This window comes from Hippopotamus amphibius, chromosome 3, assembly GCF_030028045.1.
Source record: "Hippopotamus amphibius kiboko isolate mHipAmp2 chromosome 3, mHipAmp2.hap2, whole genome shotgun sequence".
Lineage (NCBI taxonomy): Eukaryota > Metazoa > Chordata > Mammalia > Artiodactyla > Hippopotamidae > Hippopotamus > Hippopotamus amphibius.
The window spans coordinates 75,354,278-75,366,454 of record NC_080188.1 but is presented as its reverse complement, the minus strand read 5'-3'; positions in this window follow the sequence as shown (position 1 = coordinate 75,366,454).

The following is a 12,177-nucleotide window of genomic DNA, read 5'->3' as shown; positions in this document are numbered from 1 at the left end:
GTGATGTCAGTGGTGGTCTGATTGTGTAAAAAGGAGTCTTTGTTTTTGAAGATGCAGGCTGTGATATTTAGAGAGAGAGTGTGGTGATGTATGTGGTTTTCTTCAGAATACTTCAGCAAAAAAAGTAATGAAGCAGGTATGGCAGAATATTGATAATTGTTTATGCGAGTGTTGTACATGTGAGTGTTCATTACAGTATTCTCTCCACTTTTTGACTCTTTGAAATTTTTCATAATAAATAATAAAAGGTATTTATAGAGGGAGGAAAGCTTTAGACAGGTATGGTGGTTCAAGATGAGGAAACAAACAGGAATCTCACAGTAGACACCTTTAAGATGGAATATTCCATCTATGAAGTACTCCAGGGAGGCTAAATGATGCTAAAACTCTCTCTCAGGTTCTTGGAGAATGAAATACTGGGCAGCCTGCAAAGGGATTACTCCATTTATCTGCAGAGGGAGAAAAGATTCCCTACTTGATAAGAGTCAATGCTCTGAAATTCTGTTTCAAAAGGTAATCAAGCAAAAAAAAAAAATAGTATCTGCTTCTAAAGTATAAAACTTGCTCTCTCCTCCCCCCAAAATATTTCATTTTAATTGAGCCATTTACTCTAAAAACTATAAAAATACCACACAAACTCTTTCTGTAATCTTTCCTCAGTTCTTAGAATATCTTTAATCCTTGGATTGAAGTCCAAAACAGAATCACTTTATACTATACTCAGTTTTCGAATTGCGATTCTGCTGTACAGAGAAGAAAGTATTGCTCACACTGCTCTTAAGAAACACAATTTGTTCCAGCAACCCACGTCTGAGTATATATCCAAAGGAAACAAAATCATTATTTTAAAGAGATTTCTGTACTCCAGTGTTCACTGCAGCAGTATTCACAATAGCCAAGGTACGGAAACAACCTAAGTGTCCATTGACAGATGAATGGATGAAGAAAGTGTTATATATGTATATAAAATATATATGGTGAGATATATATATATATATATATATATATATATATATATATATATAATGAAATATTTTTCAGCCTTTAAAGGAAGAAGGAAATCCTGCCATTTGCAATACATGGCATAACCTGGAGGCATTAGGCTAAGTGAAGTAAGCCAGACAGAGAAAGACAAATACTGTATGTTATCACTTATATGTGGAATCTAAAAAAAAAAAGAAAAGAAAGAAAGCAAAGGAAAAAGTTGAACTCATAGAAACAGAGAGTGGAAGAGTGGCTACCAGGGGCTTGGGGTAGGGGGCAAAGTAGGGAGGGCTGATAAGAGGGTACAAACTTTCAGGTAAAAGATGAATAAGGTTTGAAGATCTGATGTGTAATATGGTAGCTGTAGTGGATAATCCTGTATTGTGTAATTGAAATTTGTTAAGATGGTAGAACTTAAATGTTCCTGCCAAAAAAAATAAATAAATAAATATGTGAGTGTTGAATGTGTTAACTCGATGGTGGAAATCCTTTCACAGTGTGTACATATACCAAATCATCAAGTTGTACACTTTCAATATATTACCATTTTATTTGTCAATTACATCTTAATAAAGCTGAAGGGGAGAAAAGGAACTTAGTTTGTTAGTCAGATGTAATCAATTAGGTAAATTATCTTTCCTTCCACAAATTACCTCTTTCTTTGAACTTGAAACTTCTTGCAACTCAGATTCGACTCCTAACTGCACCTTAATTACCATAAGTAGATTTCCAGGGGCTTAACTCATAACCTCACAGAATTCCTAAAACACTGAGTGGTGTTGTCTGATGTGCTGCATGCTTAACATCTTCATCTTGTAACAATTAAGCATCCATGTGAATATTCTACATTCTCAATCATTTTTCATCTCAAAGAGAAGAAGCCCATTTAAGCATACTTGCCAGCTCTTTAGGAAGTGGGATTTAGTCATTTGTTATCTCAGTGAAGTGTTAAGAGCCCGAGTTGTACCCACCATTTCAGTCAGTGAATAAAATTCTGCTGTGCACTCACCATGTGCAGCCAGACCCTGTACTAGATACCAGAGGTCTCATGTTCACAAAGCACAGCAGGTCCCTGTCCTCAGGAAGCTTATAAATGCAGAGAAGATAAAGATTAAACCAGACCTGCAAATAATTAATTAAATCATTATAGTGTTGTAAAGTGTTCTAAAAGAGCACACCAAGAAACAGGGAACCTCCTGGATTGTAAAATAGAGAGATGATAGTATCTTTGTGGCATCCTCAAAGTCAGTAATACAGGAAAGTCAAACACGGTTGGAAAGAAAAAGGAAATTGAGTGTTTTTTGCAAAATATAGAGTATTAGAGTATTAAAGCCAAGGGGAAATGCTTTAAAAGATGAAAGAACCAGGGCTTCCCTGGTGGCGCAGTGGGTTAGAATCCGCCTGCCAATGCAGGGGACATGGGTTCGAGCCCTGGTCCGGGAAGATCCCACATGCCGCGGAGCAACTAAGCCCATGCGCCACAACTACCGAACCTGCGCTCTAGAGCCCACAAGCCACAACTAATGAGCCCATGCGCTGTAACTACTGAAGCCCGAGCACCTAGATCCTGTGCTCCGCAACAAGAGAAGCCACCATAATGAGAAGCCTGTGCACAGCAACAAGGAGTAGCCCCCGCTCGCCACAACTGCAGAAAACCGACACACAGCAACAAAGACGCAATGCAGCCAATAAATAAAAATAAATGTTTATTAAAAAATAATAATAATGCTTCATAAATGCATTGAAGATTACATTACTTACAAATGTAACACTATCAGATACCACATAAAAGGACTACTCCCAACTACAAATATCTTCATTTTATTCCATAGTTCCAAGTCTTCTTACAGAAAGATCAAACATGCTCTTTCTGTCTGTTCCCAAAGATTTTAAATATTTTGCCATAGCACACTGAGGAGATAGTTATGACACAGTTTCTCCTCCAGCAGACACAATATATAATTTCTCTTGCTTGCTTCAGATTCTGAAAAACTTAGTTTTTGTTGTTTTTAAGCAGTAAGTACAAGTCTCCTCCCAACATACAGTGAAATTTTTAACTAATTTCAATTTTTTCAAATATAGAAACTGAGGCAAAGACAAAGACCCCATGACCTTCTTAACTACTAGCACTATCGTTAACTTTGGATGAACTGAAATTCTTTAGCGTCACCAAAAACTCAGAAATTTTGAATTGCTTAAAAAAAGAATTGTTTATGAATTTAAAAATCAGAAAGGATGGACTATTGCCAGTAGGCTTTGTGGAGCTTCGTAAAATTTCAGTGCCAGACATTGGTGACCTAGAGGCAAGTACATTCTCCCTATAATTCATCATTCAAACGCCAATGTGTAAGCTGGATCTTTTGTTACCTGTGAAAGGATAAAGAAGGCGTATGGTAAGGGCAGTCTTTCATAGCCGTTTACCAAATGTCTCATTTCAGGAATAAAACACATCTCATACCAGAAATCCACAGCTCAACATTAAAAACCCACCACAGATGTTATCTGTCAGGGAGAAGGGTGGGGGTGGGGCAGGCTGTAGGAGGAGTCTGTTTGTTGAGGGAAGCCAAGAGCACCAAGAGTAACAGAGAAATTCCCAACAGCCAGGTCAAGTCAGAGGACAGAGGACAGCACCAGAGGACAGAGGTCAGTGTGCGATGGAGAACATGGGAAGGGATGCAGAAAACAGGGTTCCAGCTCTGGTTGATATTTACATTATAGAGGGTTTCACGTATTACAAAGAGCTTTCACATAGATGACTTTATCCAGACCTCATTGCGGGGAGGCAGGCTTTATTAACTACATGTTGCAATTGGTAGGACAGAGACTCAGAAGGGGACTGTGAGCTGTGGCACTTGCCTAAGGGAACATAAGCAGAGTCTAAATCTTCCCACCACAAGCCCAGGGCTCTTTCCAGTAGCTCAGGTCTGGACTCCACTGTCATAACCCGAGGCACTACACTTTCCTGTTGGCAACTACGTCAACTTCTCTTACTTACCATATACTAAATTCTAGATGTTTCATCAGCCTAGGATCCTGTTTTTTTCTTTATTCTGCTTGGAAGGAAATCTGACTCGAACAGATAGACAGTTGTAAATGATAACAGTTTTTGAATAGCTCCCCTTGAAATTTCAGGAAAACGCCAATTAAAAATCACAGGAAAAGCATTTTTCCAATAAATAGACAAAAATGAGATAAGCTAGCAGCACAGATTATAGCCTTGATTGTCTCCAGCAGTGAAGGTACAGAATTCAATTGAATATACCTATTGTTTTTATAACACAGTTTAAATAGTGTCTGTGTGTACACACACACACACACTCACCCATGTATATATACACGTATATAGAGATACACATACATATAAAATGATGAGATTAGAATCAAGTATTTGGAAAACAAGGTATTATGCTACGTCCGTGCCAGCCCAAGTTTGTTCTGAGTCTTTGAAGAAACAGAAAAGGGAATAACCAGATGACTTTATCATCAGGAATCAATCAGATTGTACAAAAAGATCATAACAGAAGCTAACAATGCTGTAGCATTGGCCTTCGATAATTATATTCCTGAATCCGTGCTTTATGAATGAATAAGTAAACAAATGAGTTAATTCATCTTTATTTGAAGCAATGAGTCCATAAATATTTACTGAGTAACTTTTGCTTGCAAAAAGCACAGTGCTATGAACTCTAGGGGATATGAAGATACAATCTAAATAGAAGGTGAGGGTGAAGTATCAACAGGAGCAGATAAGCCACCTTACAGAGAAGTGAATGATTCGCACCTTGAGAGTAGTCTGAACCATAAGTAGCCAAGGGGTTTGGAAGAGGGAGAAATTGCTTGCATCCTGGGGCTCAGGAAAAGCTTTGCTGTAGTGGGGGTTCAGCTGGTCTTTGATAGACAATTGGATTGAAATTGGACTCACAGGAAAAGTGGAAGAAGAAACTTGCAGCCAAAGGAGATATCCCAAACCATTTCATAGGGAAAAAAAATTAATAATTTTTTTAAAGGCGGGGTGTGGCCTTCTGTGGGAGTTGATATTTCAAAGACTAACAGAGTTTGAACTTTATCTGAGAGGTAAGAGGGAGCCACAGGAAGCTTTGAGGGAAGAGAGAACCATGGTCAGAGTGGCAGATGTGCACGATGACTAGAGACTTGGAAAATACTCTAATACTCCAGGCATAAAGTGACAAAATCTGAAAGAGGATAGGTACAGGGGAAAGGAAAAGGCTAGCAAAGCTATGAGAAAAATGAAGTAATAACTAGCCAGAACTCTATATAGACGCTAACTAGCCCAAACTCTCAGTAGACTTTATGCCCCCTAAAGAACTGAGACTATATTCACCACTGCCTGACACTTAGCAAGCTCTGGATATCTGCAGAGTGCATACAGAAGGCAAGGGAAGGGAAAGATTTTAATGATTGCACTTTTGAATGTGGGCCACTTAGAAGAAAACTGATACTGTTCATTAAAATGGGAAAATCGGTAGTGAGAAAATTCTGATTAAAAAAAACCTATAAAGAAATTTGGTGATGATGTAAACTTGGAGTATTTCTGCTGTCCTATTCCCCTTAAAAACACATAATCTGTAAGTGACCTACAAAATTATTTTTAGATCCTGCTAGCATTTATGCAGTGATATGAGTTATTCCTTTCTTTGAGATCACTCTCTTCTTTACTAAGTTCCTAGCACCCTTTAAAAACTTCTGTGACTCGATAAAGTAATTAAGGTGATGAAGGAAGCAAAAGAACTGATCGCGCTTTGCCTGAAACTGCAGCACTAAAAAGGCCCAAAAGGTGAGAATACCGTGTGGCCATGCTAAACATCTAAGGAGTTAAGAGGTGACCTTGGCAATGATTCTACATACCTCAGATTTCAAGGACCTGTAGTTATGCCAAACATGAAATGTATCTGGCATGCCTTGGACTGCATCACAAGTACAGAGAAGTGGTTAAACTTTTACTCAATGAGTCCTACCCATGGATTTAGCCATTTTAAAACCAAAACAAGATTTTATATTCCAAAAAACAGATTATTTAGTTGGAATTATTCTCTCAGTTTGTCATCATTTTCTATTAATGCTTCTGTGGGCCTTTTTATATAAAAGGACATTCTCTATTTCTGCCAAGCCTGAAAATGTTATCCAGCTCTTTCTCATAAAGCCCACAGTTTGCAAACTTAGCTTGCAAATTCAAATAACTATGTAATTACCAACCACATCTTTAACTTAGAGCCTCTGACACTGTAAGGCACACAAGTGAAAGTAATGGTATCGAGCACCATAAATGTCTTGAGAACAAATACTCCAATAAAAACATTAGTCAAGATAATGTGTGCAATACAAAAACTCGTAGAGAATTTATATAGATGCTTGAAGCATCTATTCAAAATTTGCTTTTACAATCACTTTAAATGAATAATAAACATGTCACATTACTAAAAATAAACCCATTCAACAACAATAACAAAAGGGAAAAAAAGCAGCTGGTGTGGTACACTCCTCTCCCACTGCAGCTGCTTCATATTATTAAAATTTTGCATTTTGCAACTGACACGAAAGCAATCTAGACTTTTCAAAATGCTATATTCATTCAAACTACTTTAACAATTTTCCCTCAGAACTCAAAAATATAACTTTTTAAACTTGAAAGCATAAATTGTAATCACTGTATTGTAATATTTGTATTGCAAATCTGTGCGTTCAAATATGTGAAATGTGTGGTTAAAACTTAATAAATTTCATATACTATGTATTTTCATCTGTTTACAAGACTTTTGTTTTAAGAAGTCCTGAAGTGGAGACTAGACACCATCTTCAAAATATAAACCATTTTTATTCTTATGCATATTATGCAGAGAATAAGGCCAAGCCCAGAAAAATCCATACATAAAATACCGTATAATTATGTGAACTATGACAGCTGAACATAAACTTTGGAATGATTCAATTTTAAAAAATCTTATTGGAATCAGTATGTTGTACACCTATAACTGATCTAATATTGTACATCAACTATACTTCAATTTTTAAAATAAAATTAAAAAAAATCTTATTCAACTTCTACTACATATCAGGTCCTGGGAAATAGACATAAATGAGAAGCCACTTCTTGCTCCCAAATGGGAGGAATGAGCAAGGCAACCAAGATGTTGGGAGTCCTGGATGCCTAGATGCCAGGCACTTTCCATACAATTTCATTTAATTCTCACTTTTGGTGGTCTGTCCTGATGCCTTCAGTCTCTCTCTCCCCGTGATTCCTCTCTACTCTTCTGTTATGTCTTCCCCCACAATTGTCCATCTCTGCTTCCTTTTCTTCTCTATTTTTCTTCCCCTAAAACATCCTAATTTTTCCCTCTATATCCTCCAGAATAGAATAATGAGGCAGTGGGCGATTATTGGTTTAAACAGATGGCCGGCATACAGAATTAAAGATCATCCCACAGTGTACCACCACTATGGACCCCACTCCTGGCTTCAGCATCCCTGCCGCATCTGAGCCCACCAAGGTTGAGAACTAGGTACTTGGAGGAGCTCCCTTGTCATCCCTATTATGGGGTCAAAGGGCACAGCTCTATACCAATGGTCACTTTTTTCTTATAAAATGAAAGTGAATGTATAAGAAGGTCCTTTCTCCATGACTCATACTACACTATATACTCTGGTGTGCTAAATATACCCACAGTGCCTAAAAGATGGATGTCTTATGTCTTAGCAGACGAAAAGATACTTTGCGAAACAACAAACACAGTCTGATCACACCTGTCAGCCTTGTCAACCCCCACCTCAAATTATAGTAACATTTGACTTTAATGATTCAAAAACGAGTTTTTCTCTTAAGCAAAATTTCTAAAGTAACTCCAAAGTGCGCATGCCTATCCTTTAGGGGGAAAAGGAAGAATGAAATGGTGTGCTACCTGCTGTGACCTCAGGAAGCCCTTTCTACTAGTCTAAGCAAGGCCACCTTAGGCAAGTCCAATGTGTGTCTCCCTCGCTGAAGAAGAGCATGCATGCACATCCACACATGCAAGTTTAATCTCATTTGATCATCCTGATACTCTTGGAATCTTCTTTTAAAAATAGCTTTAACAACGTAAATGTACATCCCAGATGAATGGGTAGTGAAGATGTGGTGTATATACACAATGGAATACTACTCAGCTGTAAAAAAGAATGAAATAATGCCATTTGCAGCGACATGGATGGACCTAGAGATGATTATACTAAGTGAAGTAAGTCAGAAAGAGAAAGACAAATAAAAAATGATGTCACTTATATGAGGAATCTAAAATATGATACAAATGAACTTATTTACAAAACAGAAATAGACTCACAGACATAGAAAACAAACTTATGGTTACCAAGGGCAAAGGGTGGGGGAAGGTACAAATTAAAAGTTTGGGATTAGCACATACACACTGCTATATATAAAACAGATAAACAACAAAGTCCTACTGTATAGCGTAGGGAACTATATTCAATATCCTGTAATAAACCATAATGGAAAAGAATATATGAAAAAGAATATGTATGTATATAGTTATATATATGTGTGTGTGTATATATATATATATGTATATAATTGAATCACTTTGCTATATACCAAAAACTAACACAACATTGTAAATCAACTATACTTCAATAAAAATTTTTTATTAGACTAAAAATAGCTTTGATATGGCGATTATAAATTAATTTTTAACAAATGACTAAGTTGATTTCCTTTGGAATCTCTAATAGTAAATGTTTAATAAACATTGTTCAAGCTTACTGAATGAATTAGAAGTGCCCTTGAAAGTCAAAATTAAATAAATTCACCACCTTAAAATATTCTGAACATTATAATTAAGACATCCTTGCAATTATTCTGATTGACATTTCAAAACCAACAGGTCAATTAGCAAGGCAACATTTATATGAAACCCTCTCCATTTTCATCCCTGGGTCAGTTTAAATGGGAAAGTTGCACCAGTTTTTAGTCCAATCTGAGGAAAATACATATTGCTATAACCTGAGGATTTTCCATATGTCAGTTTGCTGTTGCTTAAAAATTTGGCTCGGTAGGAAAAAAAATCATGGTGAGAATCTGTTTGGCTACATGCTATATTATTGATAATTTTTACTGTCATTATTTCTGGAAAGAACCTAATAGTAAGACGGTGATTTGACCTCATATATAAGGGCTTCTGGAATTGATTTTCTTCCTCATCACCCACATGTTAATTTTCATTGAGCATTGCCTTAATTCTAAAAGATGGACAAGTTATCTCATTAATCAAGAAGAATTCAAATTAGATTTTTTTCCTCTCCTTCAATATCCCTGGAAAATGTTTTCCTACAATGTAAGCATTCTTTATAGGTCACAACTAGTTCAAAATATTGTTACATACCTACCCTGGACTGAGGAGATGGGACCACTACTCAGTTGAATCTGAAGGACAGAGCAGACAGAGTATCCAGCCAAAGAAGGTTATTTTCAAACCTTAAAATCTAATGGAATTTGCCCTGCTAAGTGTCAGACTTGCTTGAGACTCATAACTCTGATTTCCCTTCTAATTTTACCCCTTTGGAATAGAAATGTCTATCCTGTGCCTGTCCACCATTGTATGTGGAAACAGATAGCCTGTTTCCTGGTTTTGTTACCACACCAAACTTGGATCCAGTCACTCGACTGGCAACAAAGCCAATCTACTGACTCTAGGTTGTGGTGAATGAAAGCATGGTGTTTATTGGAAGGAACCAAAGAAGGAGAATGGGCAGCTCATGTTCCAAAGACCCAAACTCTCCAATGGCTTTCAAGGAAGGATTTTTAAAGATAGTATGAAGGAGAGGGTTATGGGATGTGTGATCAGCTTGTGCTCAATTCTCTGATTGGTTGACAGTGAGGCAACAGGGTTTCCGGAATGTACTAGATGTTTCTGGAATCTCAGTCATCAGCCTTCTGGTTCCAGTTGGTCTGGGGTCTATGTGCTGGTGGTCAGCATGCAGTTAACTTCCTCTCCCTCTGGTGGGGATTTTAGTATCTGCAAAACAACCCAAGGAGATTGCTCAGGATATTATCTATAGACCTTGAGGAGGAACTAATGGTCCTTGACTTTGTTTCATTGCTAAACTGTTATTTTGTCTTGCTTGATTTTTCTTCCTTTGTTTCTGCATCCTCTCACTTCTCTGATTAAATTTGCTCTTTGGAACTTGGGGAAAGCCTAGGGGGCTAAAGTTTTCTACAAACAAGAGATGGAGGACACGGGGTGTCTGTTCCCTGGAAGGCAGAGTCCTGCTCAGTTTCAATTTCAGTTTCACAAGTTCACAGATGGAGGGGAATTTTTCCCAGGATGAATCATACCCCAAGTCTCACCCATAACTGTTTTAGATGATATTTGGATATTTTGGACTTAAAGTTGATAATGGAATGAGTTAAAGACTTTTGGAGATGTTGGTATGGGGTGAATGTATTTTGCCTGTGAAAAGGGTATGAATTTTGAAGGGCCAAAGCAAGAATGCTGTGGGTAAATCATGTCCAAAATTCCTATATTGAAGTCCTAACCCCTATAACTCAGAATGTGATCTCATTTGGAGATAGGATCTTTACAGAGGTAATCAAGTTAAAGTGAAGTCAGACCCTAATCCAATATGACTGGTGTTCTTAGAAAAGGAGGAATCTGGGCACAGAGACATTCATAAAGGGAAGATGATATAAAAATATACAGGGGAAGAGATGCTGTCTACAAGCCAAGGAGAGAGACCTGGAAAAGAGCCTTCCCTCACAATCCTAGGAATTAACAGAGGCTGCTTAACCTTGATTTGAATTTCTAGCCTCCAGAGTTGTAAGACTATAAATTTCTGTTGTTTAAGCCACCCGGTCTGTGGTACTTTGTTATGGCAGCCCTAACAAACAACACCATTTAATTATAACAATTTAACATGGAAAACATGTTGATATTTAAATCATAGTGTTTATGTGACATTTGAACATCTATTCAACAGCTGTTGATCATAGTTTGCAGTAAGATATTGCTAAAGCTTTAATTTCCTTATAAAATATATAACTTTATATATTTTATACATATTTAAAATTATATATATTAAATATATATAATTATATATATTATACATACTATATATTGTATATAGTATATATTATATATTAAAATTATATATAAATTATATTTATAGAGAGAATTATAATTTTATAATTATATATATTTTTATATATTCCTTATAATAAAGGAAGAATCATAATATTCTGTATTTCCTGTGAATATTCTGCACTTCTTATTGATTAAAAAAAAGTCAAAATAGAACACTCTGAAAGCATAAGCAGAAGAAAAACTAGCTGAGAGGTAATAGTAATTATATTGAATTGATACATATACTAACAAGTCATTTTTAGAATTTGGTTGAACTCTAAATTTCGGAGCTGAAACCATGATTATAATATGCAACAGATCAGTTCCTAAGAGAGAGAGGCTGATTTATTAAAAACACATAATTCCCCATCAGGTAAAACTTGTAGACAAATGAACAGGACTGTGCCTCAAAGCCAGACTTCCTATTAACTCATTCAAATTAGATTAATGGAAAACCAGAATAAAGAACAAAATAGTGTCATCTTTAAGTCATTCTGACATCAGATTGAACTAAGATTTCCCCCAAAAAATACTACCAATTAAATAGTATCATTATTCATCATCATGTGAGCTTTGGCTCCTAAAATTTGAAACTACTTTAAAGGAAATCACTGCTAAACAACATGGTACCTACATATACTATCGAGGAGCAAACAATACCAATTAGATTAGAAAAACATTCAATCTTTTAGCTCTGATTCTTTTTTTTTTAACATGTGTTCTTAATGCCTTCCTTTGAAATAAAAAATAATTACTTTCTATGTTGTATGATTTGAAGTAAGATAATCAGTTATCATGTTGCAGATTAGTGCCGAACAATCCCTTTTGGTCTCCCAGGGTCTTCTCTTCAACCAGGAATTAGGGCATTTGAATCAGCTCTTTGTTCTGTGCAGCGCAGAGGAGACCATTCCTCACTTACCTCCATGGGCTCCCCTGCCCTTGACTCCTTGCCTCCCAGCATTTTACCTGAGCAGCTACCACCTGCACAGGAGTCCTTCCAGTAGGGGATCACTCACCCAACTGCCTAAAGGGTGGTTCTCTCTGTGGTGAGAGAGCCAGGGCCACCTGC